The 15,219-nt window shown below is 34.2% G+C and overlaps 1 pseudogene; it reads right to left on the bottom strand.

Annotated features, from left to right (window-relative positions):
• Window positions 1-12,070: 12,070 nt before the first annotated feature.
• On the bottom strand, window positions 12,071-13,923 carry LOC117332297 (annotated as a pseudogene).
• Between the last annotated feature and the right edge of the window lie 1,296 nt (window positions 13,924-15,219).

The following is a 15,219-nucleotide window of genomic DNA, read 5'->3' on the forward strand; positions in this document are numbered from 1 at the left end:
GTGGTGTGTCAGAAGGCCAATAATTTTCTGCTTCATCGACGACATTCGTCATTTAGTAGACATCACTTCCAGATTTTTGTATCGTCGTTGAGATATAACTTCTAAAAGAACTTCTTAAAGAACGGATGCCGATCATACCTTGATACCTACATGTTCCTTGAGTTTAGTTTGATGAATTGTTTCTGAATCTTACTATATTTCCCGTCCGGAACACCTTGTCTTATTGTTCCTGAAAGTCTCAATCAAATTTCTGTGAGGAACAAAAACTAATTTCCCTCTACTGAAAGTGAAGTGGATTTTCCGTGTTTTTTTTTTTCTTTTTTTTTTATATGCTACCATTCTATTTTATGCCGTTTCATTAATGGATACACGGGGTATATCCGCCTCGATGATCGTGCTTTTAATTCATTTTTACGTTGCTGATTACTGTCGGATGAACTTACTATATAATAGTTGAAGCCTGGCTCATTTCGACATGGTATTATTAATTTTGATGCATTTTATTTGCTGAAATGAATAGTCAATTAGTTTAGACAACATATATAACCGATCATTAAAGTGACTTTTATTGTTAAGAAATGAACGTAGAACCGTTAATCAGGATAAGGGGGAGCAACTCTTTGTGATGGATACATGACTTATTTGGTATTTCGAGGACGCATTCAATTGACAATTAAGGAGTATATATATCGGATATTGGACAAGACAATTGTGTGATATTGTAGCTATCTCTAATGGAGGTACAAGACATCCAGAGAAAAAATACCCGGATTGTTTCTGAAGAAAGGCTAACAAAGCTCGAATTATCGACACTATTTATTACCGTAGCTATTCAACGTATTCTTAATGTAGCGCACTACATGAAGCATGTCTGTGTCCATTCAATTATCAACCTCTGAATTGTTATTATATACATAAGAAAGAAAAAATCATCTTTATTAATACAACATACAAAACGATAAATTGTTTAACACTTCCTTTTAGGCACTTAGTTTGGTTCCCTTATTTAGAGCTCCTTTTTTTTTATTCATATTCTAAATTAAACAACATCATTAACATTTTTGAATTAGTGATATGTCGTGGTATAATTATGTATATTACATTTCAGAATGGACTTCACACGTAAAAACACAACTTTCCTGCGTGGAAAGCCGTATACATATCCTGGATGAAGCGTTTTAAAGGGAACAATCTCATTGTCGTTTACGAACATTTGAAAGAAAACGTTCCATCACAACTATTAAGAATCGCTCAATATCTTGGAATACATTTTAGCCCGAAGGACTTTTGGTGTACCTTAGTGAATCAAGAAGGAGACTTCCATCGCATCTCTCGGAACAAAACGGAGACTAATGTATTCAACCTGTTTAACGCAAAACAAAAGGAGGAGGTAGTCAAACTCTGTCTGTGAAGTTTCTAACTTCGCTAAACATTTGAATATTGATTTAGATATTTCGGAATATCTGGTAAACCTGACTACCACGCCCGATATTGCTTGTCAATAACACAAGTGTTGTCCTCGGATGATAAAAGGATAGCCCGTGTACGTCACACGCATACCCCAAATATGACAAATGACGGCAGTGGTCGATCAAAACTGTCACTGGATGTTCTATGGAAATATTTCGACTTGCATGTTGCTTCTGATACGGACAGTGTGAAAGGGAAGACTAAGAAACGTTACTCACACAACATAATAGAAACTTCGGGTAATGTTATACACATACTGTAAACGTACATATTTTAGCGGTAATTTTATTTTAGCGCTTTTCGCGCTGGAAGCCTTGCGCTAAATTATGATTGCGCTAATTACTTTTTGTACGTTCCATTTCTATAGAAAGTTCTGTGGATGCGCTAATTCATCATTGCGCTAACTGGCTAAAATCTGCAAATGCGCTAAAATTTGATTGCGCTAAAATAAGTACGTTTACAGAAGTCCAAAAACTAAAAACGACCAACACGAAGGTTTTCTGAAGCATCTGCTGGATTTCTAAATATTGGCGAGAAGAGATATACTCATATACTCATTATTTCAGGGGATAGTGGTTTAAGTATGCTAGCTGCCTTTGTGCGGAACAGATTATGAGCTGTACTCTATGCAAGGACGAAATATCACACCGTCCTCGATGTACACAGAGATTGATATATTCCCTAGGGAATACTTACAAAATATATTATCGAGTGGAAGTAAAAACATTCAGATGTAAAGACGATTTCATTTAAAGTATGTTTTACTGATTCAGCAAAAGAATTGAGCAACATACTCCATGGCTTCCAGCATAATCTTAATGTTTGAAGACATTGAATGCAATGTTCAAGTTATATTTTAACTCATCTGACACATTGGCTTAATTTTTTTTACAAATTTACTTTCACTTCCATTCCATATGTACTTAAGATAATAAACCAAATACAACACATACAGAATACAACGAGATACTTAATATTGTTGTAAAATATATGTCTAGGCAACTTAAATATACCGTTATGGATAAACCTAATCAAATCGAATATCTTGAACATTGTCCACTACATTTTTGCTATGGCAACATGAAATCAAGCATAACTGATACATGCACAGATGTATGTTGATAAGATATACCATGTGAAAGAAAATTGGGGAAAAACATGCACACGCAAACACACAAAAAGCAAGCAAAATCAAGACACTTGGATATCCCGAGCACACTCATTAACACAACATATGTTTATATTGGTATAGGTTTTTTGTTGTTCTTTTTATGCCATTTTGCTGTTTCATACATGTATAATTTCGTCATTAATCAAATAGATTGTCATTGCTGAGTTACGTTATTCCATCCTACCTTGGATGTCATGACCACATGGCGATTTTAAACAGAATCTTATCATCAAGCCAGTTTTCTGTTGAGAATTACCTGAAAGAAAACTGTCTTACAACAAAACCAAGAGTGTATCTCATGTCAAAGCCGAAGGGAATGGATTGCAGGTGAGACTACCATTACGATGTTTCAGTTTAAGTGATCAGTACTAGTGCGGGTTAAATAATGTGCTTGTAACAACTAAACATAAATTAAATGTCATATCACAATCAATGTCTGGGCCATTTATAGGAAACATGTTTTTATAATGTAATTTCAATTCATCGAACAAAATCTAGATCTTGAATTTTTTTTTACTAAAATGAAATCTCCAAATGTTCTGTTACTTCGTTCTGTCTCGAATTCAAATACTTATAGTCGTGGCTGGTAAAAGCGATTGATTTTGGATAATAATACCATTGTGAGACTTACAAGTGGTAACCATGCATCAAACTTGACACACTTCCAAATTCCACGAAAATTGAAAGTAAAAGAGCACATACACGACACCGTTTGCCGACTCATAAGCTTTATCTACATATTTATTTTCTTGAATAGAGTCCAGTTTGAATATTCCATAATTGTTGTTGGAACACCCAATGATCGGAGTGGCACAACAGTAGCAAGAAGATATCCCTTAAAATTGTAATCATATTAATACATAAATCATCATCGATACCAGGTTTTTAGTCATTCCATAGCATATTTGAATATCTAATATTATGAATTGGTAAATCCTTTTAGTAATAATCAGCTTTTTGTCATAAAGATAGCTATAGATGCATAAGAATTCATTTGTTTGAATGTTTGTAAGCCCAGCCACAAGTCATGAGCTATAAATGGTAGGGAGTGGCATGAATATTTTGTTTCATACTGATTCTTTATTCTTTGACACATATATTCTGTATACAAACTAATGTCAATTATGCAAATACCTTAGATGAACTTGCTTATAAGAATGCTGTAGCATCAGACGTCTGCCTATCTGTCTTTACTTTTCTAATAAGTGCTACTAAGTCATGGCTGACAGAGGGGCGGGGCACAAACGAGGAAATCTAGCAATTTCTGTAAAATCATTCTCCAGTTATATACCTGGAATAAGTCCAGATTTGGTCTGAAGCATGCTTGGATGAAAAGAGGTGATTGATTCTGTGGCGGCGATCCATCCAGGGCAAGAATGTCTAGGCTTCATGGATTTAATTCTGAATTCTTTTACTTATCAGTCGCAAGTTCATTAACCCTTAAGCCTGGTGGGCAAAACAGACCATCTGGGCCTGTTGTTTAGGATTCAAAGATCTATCTCTTTCTAAAGAAAACACATCAAATGATTCTGAGGAAAGCTTAGCATGCTGAACCATTCTTTAGAATTAGATCAGAATAAACAGTCATGTTAATACATGTACAGGTAACTAAATACTGAAATCTATCTTCCATTGTATATAACATGGGCCATGGTGACTGAGTGGTTAGCTCTCCACCTCTGGGTCTGAGTCTGAGTTTGTGGCTAACCTGGGGCATACACCAGGTACTAACTGCAGGTCGGTGGTTTTCTCTGGGTGCTCCACCATTTAAATTTGGGACGTCCTCAAATGACCATGGCTGTCGATAGGATGTAAAGCAACCATAAATAATAGTTGTACAACATAAGATACGGGATGACATAATATGTTGGATATCTAAGTCTTTTTTGTGTTTTCTTTAGGAGGATGTTGATGACTGGGAGCTCCCAGATCTCACTATAGATAATTTTCTGAATGTACCAAGTCCACCAACACCAGAGGTACCTGTCCTAGAGAGTATTGACTCTGAGAGTGATGAATCAATAGAACCTCAACTTCAGAGCCCTGCATCTCAAAGACCTCCGGGTGTACCAGAAGCATTTCAAATGGATGCATCAGTAATGGACATTACTGTTGGTGACGTAAGTGAAGATGATCATTCTCATGGAGCTCCAGATGTAGAACCTCAACTTAAGGGCCCTGCATCTCCAAGACCTCAATTGGACCTTACAGTTGGTGATGTTAATGATGATAATCATTCCTATGGGACTCCTGACAGTAGTTCTCCAGTGGTAAATGTATTTCTCATTACACATTTGTATTTGCTAGCAAGCTCACCTTTGGTAATTGTCCCAATAAAATAGGGTGTTTCATGTTACACTTAAAGTTTCCTTGTTGTGAACTATTGGCATTTATGCTAGTTGAACGAATTGAAATTGTTATTTTATATTTTGTAATGATAGCAAATGTATTACTTTGACCTATTACTACACTCGGAATATTTTCTGTAATTGACGTAACAGAATAAAAAGCTTCATTTTGAATTATTTACGTGCCGTAAGAAATTGGAGAGCTCTACAAAAACTGATATACATTGTACATGATGCATGCATGGCAAACTCAAGAGTAATTAAGACCAGTTGAATTCATAAACATACAAGTTATTTTGCTTAATTATATTTTCATCGAAATTTGGTGTAATTTAGCAGGGCGGTAACTTTAGAATTTAAAATGTGGACATTACATGTTTTACCTTGATCCATTTTTTTCGCCTTCAAAACATTTGATGTACGTGTATGTCGATTTGGTAGTGACTGGAGAAACTTTATTTTATCACGGTTTCCTTGTAAGAACAGTTATAAATTTAAAATAAACAAACAATAGTAAAGCATGCTAATAGTCATTGTTGATATTTTATTTTGCAGACTGTGGTGTTACTAAAGATTCCATCCTGTCCTATATGCACGGATAGATACTCCGACTCACTCATGGAATGTGGCCACATTCTCTGCGGATGTGTGAATAGAGCCTATCCCTAATGTGTGGTTTCAATGAACTTGCCCATAACAGATTTACCCACCCACACTGCCCAATATGATAACTTTTCTTAGGTTTACCCGTTACAAGTATATATCATGTTCTTACAAAAAAACTCTTCTACATAATATAACCTTCAAAGTTGGTCATTGTAAAAATGTTAAGGGTTTTATGTGTCGGCCATCTTGGAAAAGTGAACCGAGATCACCCAGTATATTGAATCAAAGTACTGAAAGTACTGAGGGAGGCGTTAATCAGATGAAAAGGTGATATTTGAAATAAAGCAAGAAGAATGATTAAACTGATATTATCATGATTGTTGATAGATACATTCAAGAGTGAGGTTTTGAGTAGTTACACGTTTCTTAAGAGTTTAAAGCCAATTAGATGATTGGTTTTCAATCCTGATGGACACACAGTGTAATGGTTTAATTGTCTTGATGTACACAATGGTTTTAACCATATTGAAGTTTCAAACAAACTTCTACAAAGTATTTAAACATATCCACTTAAGTGTTTAAAGTCAACATTTTTAGTTAGGTTGTTTAACATTTCTACTTATTGTTTAAACAAGCTTCCACTTAAATAGTTAAATATTTCTACTTAAGTGTTTCAAGCAAATTTCTGTTTTAGTAGTTAACATTCATACTTGAGTGTTTAAACCGTCCTGATAAACATAATGCTTTTAACCATCCTGATGGCGGTCTTAACTGTCCAATTAAGTTTCAAACTTCCACTTGTCCAGTTCAAAGAGACCAGTTCTATTGAATTGCATTATCAAAGACTAATTATTATACTGATCTACAAACAACTGTCAATTATACTGTTGTGTATTAGGATAGTATTGTTATTCACATGGTTCTATTAATATTGTTTAACATGACAGGTTAAATTTTTATTAAACATTTACAATGTATTTTTACATTTAAGAATTAATCTGTGCACTTAAGTATACATGTTATTCAATTTGAAACAGAAATAACAAGAACACATATAATTGTTGATATGTCCATTGTTGAATACATGACAGCACCCAGTCATAGTTACAACTTTTGAGTATGAATTAAATGAACAATGGAAATACCAAACACAAACAATGTTCTTTCAACGAAAAAATAGAGCTAAACAATTATTATTATGAAGATTTAGATTGTGTTTTTTTTTGTATTATGAGCCGCCTGTCAAAGGATCATATTTTTTAATCCTGTACATACTGTATTATAATAACATTGTCAGCATAAATGTGTGTGTGCATATATGTATATATGTTTCATCTTTACAATGTAAGAAGTTTTACGGTTTTGAACAATACCTTTGACAGACACATTGTACGCTGAATGTCTGCATACGTTACAGGAGTTAGCTTCCGACATAAATTAAAATGTTCTCAAACGTTTTCGAGAGTTGACTAAAACATTTTTGTCCATTTATTAGCCCACCATCATCAGATTATTTATCTAACAATCATTTTTTTTTGTGACGTTGGTCCTCCCCTGCCCCCTGTGATAAATATTGTAAACAGAGCACATGCTTAATTAAATTTAAATCACTGCCTCCGCTAGGGATCGAAGCCGGTGCCTCTAGCTTACTAGTCTTACACTCAACCAATTTAGCTAAAGAGAAGATCTCTCTAGCTGAGCGGTATATTGCGGCTAGTATTAATACCAGGGTTACAATATAAACAATTTCACAGCAATATTAATATTTATTGAAGATATTAATGATATATATATATACTTCAAAAAGTAGTATAAGGTATGCAATTGGTATACATTTTGATTATCTAAAATTATATTTCATTTTATTAATTAGCCCAATTTTACTCTGGCCCTGTCATCACCGGAATCGGAACGCAATGGACCGAAAAGACCACATATGCTTTATTGTGTTTTTCTTCTTGCATAGTTTAAATTATATTAAATTCAAAATTTCAATATTTATAAATTGATACGGACAAAATAAAACACCTAGATGGGACTAAATGGGTGTTCTTGGGTAAATAAATATATGATTTATCCATATATGTAAGGTAGGTGTTATGTCACATCTGATTTTATTGTATTTGCACCAAATTCTTAGCGACACTAAACGGTGTCGGATATAATTCCTCGTTTTCATATAGTAGCACGCTCCGGCCCTACACCAGACATGGTGACAGGGCCAGAGAAAACTCGGGCTATTTATCAATAAAACACAAAAGTTTCACAGCTTTGTGTATATTACATAAAATAATTTGAAAAGGTTACATGTATAGCTGAAGATTAAGACAAGCTGGTTAAATCATCAGTTGTAAAAATTGTCATGATTTGGTTTGGTTTGGTTTATTTAGTTTAACGTCCTATTAACAGCTAAGGTCATTTAAGGACGGCCTCCCGTGCGTGCGACATGAATGTGTGTGGTGAGTGCGTATGTGTGTTTTGGGAGGCTGCGGTATGTTCGTGTTAAGTCTCCTTGTGATAGGCTGGAACTTTTGCCGATTTATAGTGCTACCTCACTGAAGCATACTAAGCAGGAGTAGCAACTACCATTTTTAAAGACTCTGGTATGTCTCGGCCAGGGGACAGAACCCAAAGCCTTCCTCACAGCATGAAATGCCTTTCCAATTGCATTGGGGTACTCCCTAATGATGGACCATTTAGATCTGAAAATATTCCAATTGTAATTAGTTATGAGAACTGAATGTAGATGTCTATGGTATGAGTCTTTATTATTAATACTATAACCAACTGCTGTTAATATTATTCCAAAATTCCAAATTCTGTATATTCTTTGTGAGGGAAGAGTGCAGTAAACATCACGAATGTCGGAATGACAACTACGACTAATAAATACGATAGTTTTGTTAGCTTTATAAGATAAACGATCGGATTTCAGCATACTATCACTGACCCATGATACATGTTTTTTTTTATGAAATATTAGCTGCGATAACGTAGATCTGGACGACATTATGTCTGTCTCAGAGCAGTGTAGGAAGGCTATGACTTCGTTCTAATGATGCAGTCTGATCAGGCTCTGAATCACTAACGTTAATCGTAAACTAAGTTTAGTCCAAAGTAATTAAAGAAAAAATCAGGTAAACATGTGAATAAACAGATTAACAACTTGTAAGCAACTTGCCTTTAATTCGAGTTGATATATACTCTAGTGACAAACATCACACTACAGAGTTTCGGATGAAGCCCGTATCAAAAGGCGCTCCCATTGACCGATTGATCGTGATCAGACGTGAACAGACGGATCACGTGATCGTTGATTTAATTACATATTTTGATACAAAAATATGAAATATGACATCTAAAAAGACAATTAAATCTTTTGTAAGTTATTGATTTCTGATTTCGACTTTCCAACACACACAACAAAAATGAGACATGGATACGAAACTACAAGTAAAGCTAGGATAGATGTTTACATAGAAAATAGGGGTAAAGCTGCGACATCATTTTAGTAAATGATTGAAACAACTGAACAAAATAACTGTTTTGTCGAGTTTTTTAACGTCATATTTTAATGTTTTTATTCTTGCCAATACCGGTATTTTGTGAAACGAATGTCGGTACAGTTATTGTACCGAGTATACCGGTTGCCAACCCTTCTCGCACTTGGAACTCTGCGATGAATTGTTGATAACAGGCTACCACCAGACGTCTCAAATATATACATTTTTCGTGTAATAGCACTTTATTTGAAGTCTTGAAATTTTTCATAAATGCATATATAGTTTAACTACATCATATATTAACCACAAGAAACTGCAAAAAAAAAAAAAAAAAAAAAACAACTGGTAATATAATGAAAGCGAGAGGTTTTGACGTCACATGATGACTCACATCTCGTAGGTGATTGTAAACGTCCCTATAAAAATATAAACACATTATGTGGCGGTTGAAATATTATCTCTTCAATATAAATCCATCTTTATCTATTTATTCTCATTCATGCAGGTCGTTGGTTTTTACTTACAATCAGATACGCGTAAAATATTCGACCTGCGTACTAGCTGGCCTACTAACTGACCCGAGTACTTGTGTGCCTACTATGTGTAGATATAATGTTTTTGTTATAATAAATAAGCTCTGGTGGCATTCAAAGTCGATGTAAAATGAAATATATTTTTTTTTGGGGGGGGGGGGGGGGGGGGGGGTTTATGAGAATTATAATAAACAATTACAACATTCAAAATATAGATCTACTATCGAGATAAATTGGTTGTGTATTGTGTCGGTATCTACAAGTTGTCTCCCGTGATTATGGAGATTGGTTCCGCAATGAAATCCTATAGCTGATGCTATAATGTGAGGCACGCCTCCCATAAAAATGAATTTATCCAACACTATTATTTCATGAATTCATGAAATATCATTGTTGGATAAATTCATTTTTTTGATATATTGTGTGATCTCAGTTTACTGTTCTAAGATGGCCGACACACTAAACCCTTAAGCTACTGATTATACCTTACCAACATACATGTAGGTCATTTGGCTCATTAACATGGGCCCTTGCCCTGGTTTCACGAAAAATTCTTGCGTACGTTCTCATGCTTAAATTTGAGAATAACCAATCAGAAATGACGTTAGATCATATAACGTCATTTTTCATTGGCTATTCTCAAATTTGAGCATGGGAACGTACTTAAGAATTTTTGTCAAACCGGGGCCAGATCTCACAGGAATTTAACACACTGTCATCTCAGTCATATACAACTTTTCAGAATATGCACTAGTCCTTCAGCATTGATTTTTTGCGAGATCTATGACAATAAAGCATGATGACATCAATGGAGTCCATCAATTTCATCAATATAAAGAACTCACTTCTTTTTAAAATTGGACTAGTTGTCTCCCCTCTATGCATACTATGCAACTCTGAGCCAGAAACAATAACTCATATATTATGGGAATGTGAGGAAGTGCAAAGTTTACTTGAAAGTTTTGACACATTATTGGAAGCTCTTTTAATTTCTTTCTCAGTAAACAAAACATCTTTTCTATTTGGCCTTCTACATCAGAATTTCCTTCCTAGTAATAGAGTGGACAATGAAATCATAATTATCATAAAGCAGTATATTTATAGAATGAGATGTTTGCATAAATCATTAAATATTAATGCTCTTATTAATTTAATAAAAGATGATTATATGATTCAAAAATACATTGCCACTGGCAAAGATGAAAAAACTAAACTTAGATTTGAAAACGAATGGAGAAAATGGGCAAACTAGTTAAGTTATAATGCTTAATTCATCTGATATAGTTATTCTTTTTTATGCTTCTATGTATTTATTCATTTATTGGAACTTGTACATATAGTTATTCTTTTTTATGCTTCTATGTATTTACTCATTTATTGGGACTTGTTTAAGTATCACTTGTTTTTTTTCTCAGCCTCAGCCCTTCAAAAAGCCGAAATGTTATCTTTGTAATATAGTTCTATAATGTGAAATACAATGTATACATGAACATCTATTTGAGTGAGTGTTTGTTTAGTACTGTTCCGCCATCTCCATCTTGCCCCAACCTACCCTGTTTCTTTTTTTTCTCCATTTCTCTATGCTGTCTTTTCTCTTGTTTTTTGTTATTTTTCCTTGGCAATTATCAACTCCAATTCCTTTTCTCTTATAAATGCAATGCAATGTACTTACTGTTTTATCTTCTAAAAAACTTTCTGCTACTTAATTAATTTCCTTATTTTAATTCTTTACTGATATCTCATTACTTCTCATTTATTATGATTCATAGATAGTAGACATGTGTGTGGGTTTTTTTTTCTCTTTCTCTCTCTATTTATCATACTGTAGTATGTATATACTTATGGTATATACATGGAAATATAAATATGCCCCTAGCAGAGGTTTTCCTAGTGTGCTATGCGTCTGTGTGCATATAAAATATGAAAACCTTGAGATGTATGTACGACATGTATTTTAGAATGTAAAATCTGACATATGTTTGTTAATGTCTGCATATGTGTGTTTGTGAGTAAAAAACTAAGATACATATATATATATTTCATACTGGATATGTGTACATGTTTATGAGCATATCATAGGAGGTGCGTAAAGGCAAGTATGTAAAAGAGATATATGTTTATATACGATTGTGCGAGCATGCAAGTGAGATATTTATATCTCATACATGATGTGTGTACATGGTTCGATTATGGTTATGAAATAGGAAATGTGTATCATAGGATGTGTGGTATATATATGCAAATAATATATCTGTGTGGATTTCATATAGTGTTTCTGTACATGTATATATGTGGGAGAAAGCAAACAAGTTTTATAAATAGGGTTCTGTGTATGTATGTGTGAGCATGTAAAGGAGTATTTGTATTTTATGTACTATGCATTGACAAAAAAACCTGAATAAAACAGATTATAAAAAAAAAATCATATTGCAAAAAAGTTCAAGAGCTTCGTCCCTTGAGGTTGGAGTTTTTTTGGATGATGTAATCTGCAAGAGCTTGAAATTCATCACTGAACACTATTTGCTGTTGGAGCTTGGCAGTACTCTTGCATACTCCCATCAACATTTCCTGGTAGGGACATTCTAAAATCCTTTGTTGCAAATACTTCTGGTTGGTAATAGAGAACATCTGGCTATCCAAAAGGACCTTCTGCATTCCTACTGCATTCACCAGCTGTAAGAACCAATATCTAATACATTGCAGATGAACCTCGTCAGTTGTGTCCAGTATCCCATGCTCTGTCATTGATTTGAACAAATCCATCTATGTTTGCCCACACATACAACGACGATTCCTCCAGAATCTTTCGATTCGTGTATTTATGAGATATGAGAGGAGAGCCATGTATGAAACTAGAGAGTCCATGAAAGGGGTCAGTGTGGTTCCAACGAAGTACATACTGGAGGTCACGCACAATGGAGTTCTCTGTCCCTTTATCAGCATAAATGATATATGGCACACCATTTATCTCACGAACATAATTCATGTAAAAATGTGTAATATATTCTGGGTTTTTGTTAGAGCTGCAAGCTTTCAACCAAACGACTCGTCTAGAAAATCCATCAATGGCTGCATGAATGGAAATGCCATAGGGTTTCTATTTATCCCAACCATCAATATGGATAAGCAAAGTTTGGACCTTTGCTGAGGTAGTGTCGCCGCCGAAAAACATGACGACTGCGAGCATGTACACCTTCAGCATCCAGTACTGATAGAGCTAACCTTACCGTTTCTGATGAGACGTTAATGTCATGATCAGTTAGTAACCGTCTCCTCGTTGCCCTGTAGCCGATATTCTGTCGGGTATTTGACAACTCTTTGCAGTATCATTCTCAGTATATCTTTTAGTGGTGATTCGTTGTTTCTTCAATGCAAATTCATCCTCCTAAGTATGCGATGGACTTGTCTTTCACTAACAGTTGTATCATGACGAAAAGCCATACATCCGATGATTTCCTTTATAGTATAGCCAGTATGGTAATATATCGCTTTCAGGTCATCCCTATTCAAAATTGCACCATCATTAACCATCAAGTTGTCAAATGCATGAGCTCCAATGTAGTGATTTCCGTTCATCTTTCTGTAAGACAACAAAGATATACATTTACATTTTATTTTTCGGTTTATGTCGACATATTTCTTTATGATGTTGACATCTTCTCGGAAATATGTCAACATTTTTATGTTGTAAGTCGGCAACTCGATGGCAGAAATATGCCACCATACTTTTGCTTTAAATCTATATCCGGAATTTGCAAAACCCCGTTCCGTTTCTCACCATTAATGGTTTTATACGATACCAGATGAGCTTTGTTTCCCCACAACAAACCCACACACATACTTTTAAGCTAATGTTTGGTAGCCTCTGGTATACTTGTCACCGCGAGCGTATACCAGCATTTCGATAACAACAATGACGATATAACAGTCACTTTACAATGAATTGTCAATTTCTTTGAGACCATAATTTTAAAAGTGTTTTAATCGAATCACCTCATAATTCCAGTTTAGTTCATTGCACAATGATCTAATAGATCCAAGATGTACACCAAGGATAACAATAACCTCAAACCTTAAATTGGTACATTCTACAATCATTTTAAGATACATGTGCTTTACCGATACATAATAATTCAGTCTTTAATGTATTAACTTTTCTAACTAAACATATCTAAAACGTTAAAAACTTCCGTTATATACTGCTTATTGGAAAGTGTCAGAGTGGTGTCATCTGCGTGTTGGAAGATTTTAGACACTCTTTCTGACATAGGGATCGGTACTCCGCATGTCATTATTTTTGATAAGTGTCTGTCCAAAGGGCTCGGCTACCAAGATGTACAATAATGCGGAGATCGGACAGCCCTGCCTCACAGAGTTTTTTTTATAGGAAAGAAATTTGTTTAGGATCCATTGCATTTAACACTGCTATAAATATCGGAATAAAAAATTGTAATCCAATTGATGAAACTTTCACCAAATCCAAATTTTTCCAGTACTTTTATCAAATATTTGTGATCAACTCTATCAAAAGCCTTTTCTTGGTCAATTTTAAGTATGTATCCATCTAAATTATCCCTTTCAACTAAATTAATTACATCTCTAACATTGGATATATTATCAGCAATGTCCCTACCCAATCTACAACAACTTTGATAAGGGGAGACAATCGAAGGTAATACTAGTACTGTACTTGTTTTAACCTATTTGACATCACCCTAGCAATAATTTTATAATCCACATTAAGCAAACTTATGGGTCTCCAATTTTTCAAGACATGTCTTTTCACGTCTATTCTTGTAAACTAAACTAATTACCCCACGTTTCAATGATTTAGATAATTCACCTTTGTCTTGGATAGCTTTGAACAGATGTAAAAAAAAAAACATTCTCTAAATATCATAAAAACGGACATAAAATTCACTGTTAAACCATCTTTACCTGGACTTTTATTACGAGACATCCAACTCAAAGCAGATTTAATTTCATCACTATCTATTGCTTTATCACACAAATCCCGCTCACCTGGCGATAATTTACTATCTAAACATTCTAAAAAATCATCGATTTCGTCTTCATATTGTACATGTACACAAGAATACAGTTCACGATAAAAGGAATATATTTCATTTAATAATGAGTCCGTATCCGTTAACAAAATATCATCTTTGTCTTAAGCTGTTTAATTGTCTTTAATCCTTGATTATATTTCTCTAGTCTTAAGAAATACATTTGTACCTCTATTTCTGTCACTTTCAATAGCCTATTTCGCTTTAGACCTCAAAATAGCCCCCTGACATTTTTCACTTTCATATTTGTCTAATTCCGCTTGTAGCTCTTTAAATTCTGTACATAATCCACTTAGTTTATTTTGAATTTTAAAGTACTCTGAATTAAATCTTTTTTTTTTGTCTAGTTTTGCCATACAACTGTGATACATGTACATACTTCTTCATAAAGAAATTTATTGTTAAGAATCCAAATTCCAGGACCCTTTTCCACATTTTCTAGCTCAACTCTCAATGATACTAAACCATGATCACTTAATGAAGTTTCATTATAATACACGTGTTGAATGTTACTGATAAGTT

This window comes from Pecten maximus, chromosome 8 (assembly GCF_902652985.1).
Source record: "Pecten maximus chromosome 8, xPecMax1.1, whole genome shotgun sequence".
Classification (NCBI taxonomy): domain Eukaryota; kingdom Metazoa; phylum Mollusca; class Bivalvia; order Pectinida; family Pectinidae; genus Pecten; species Pecten maximus.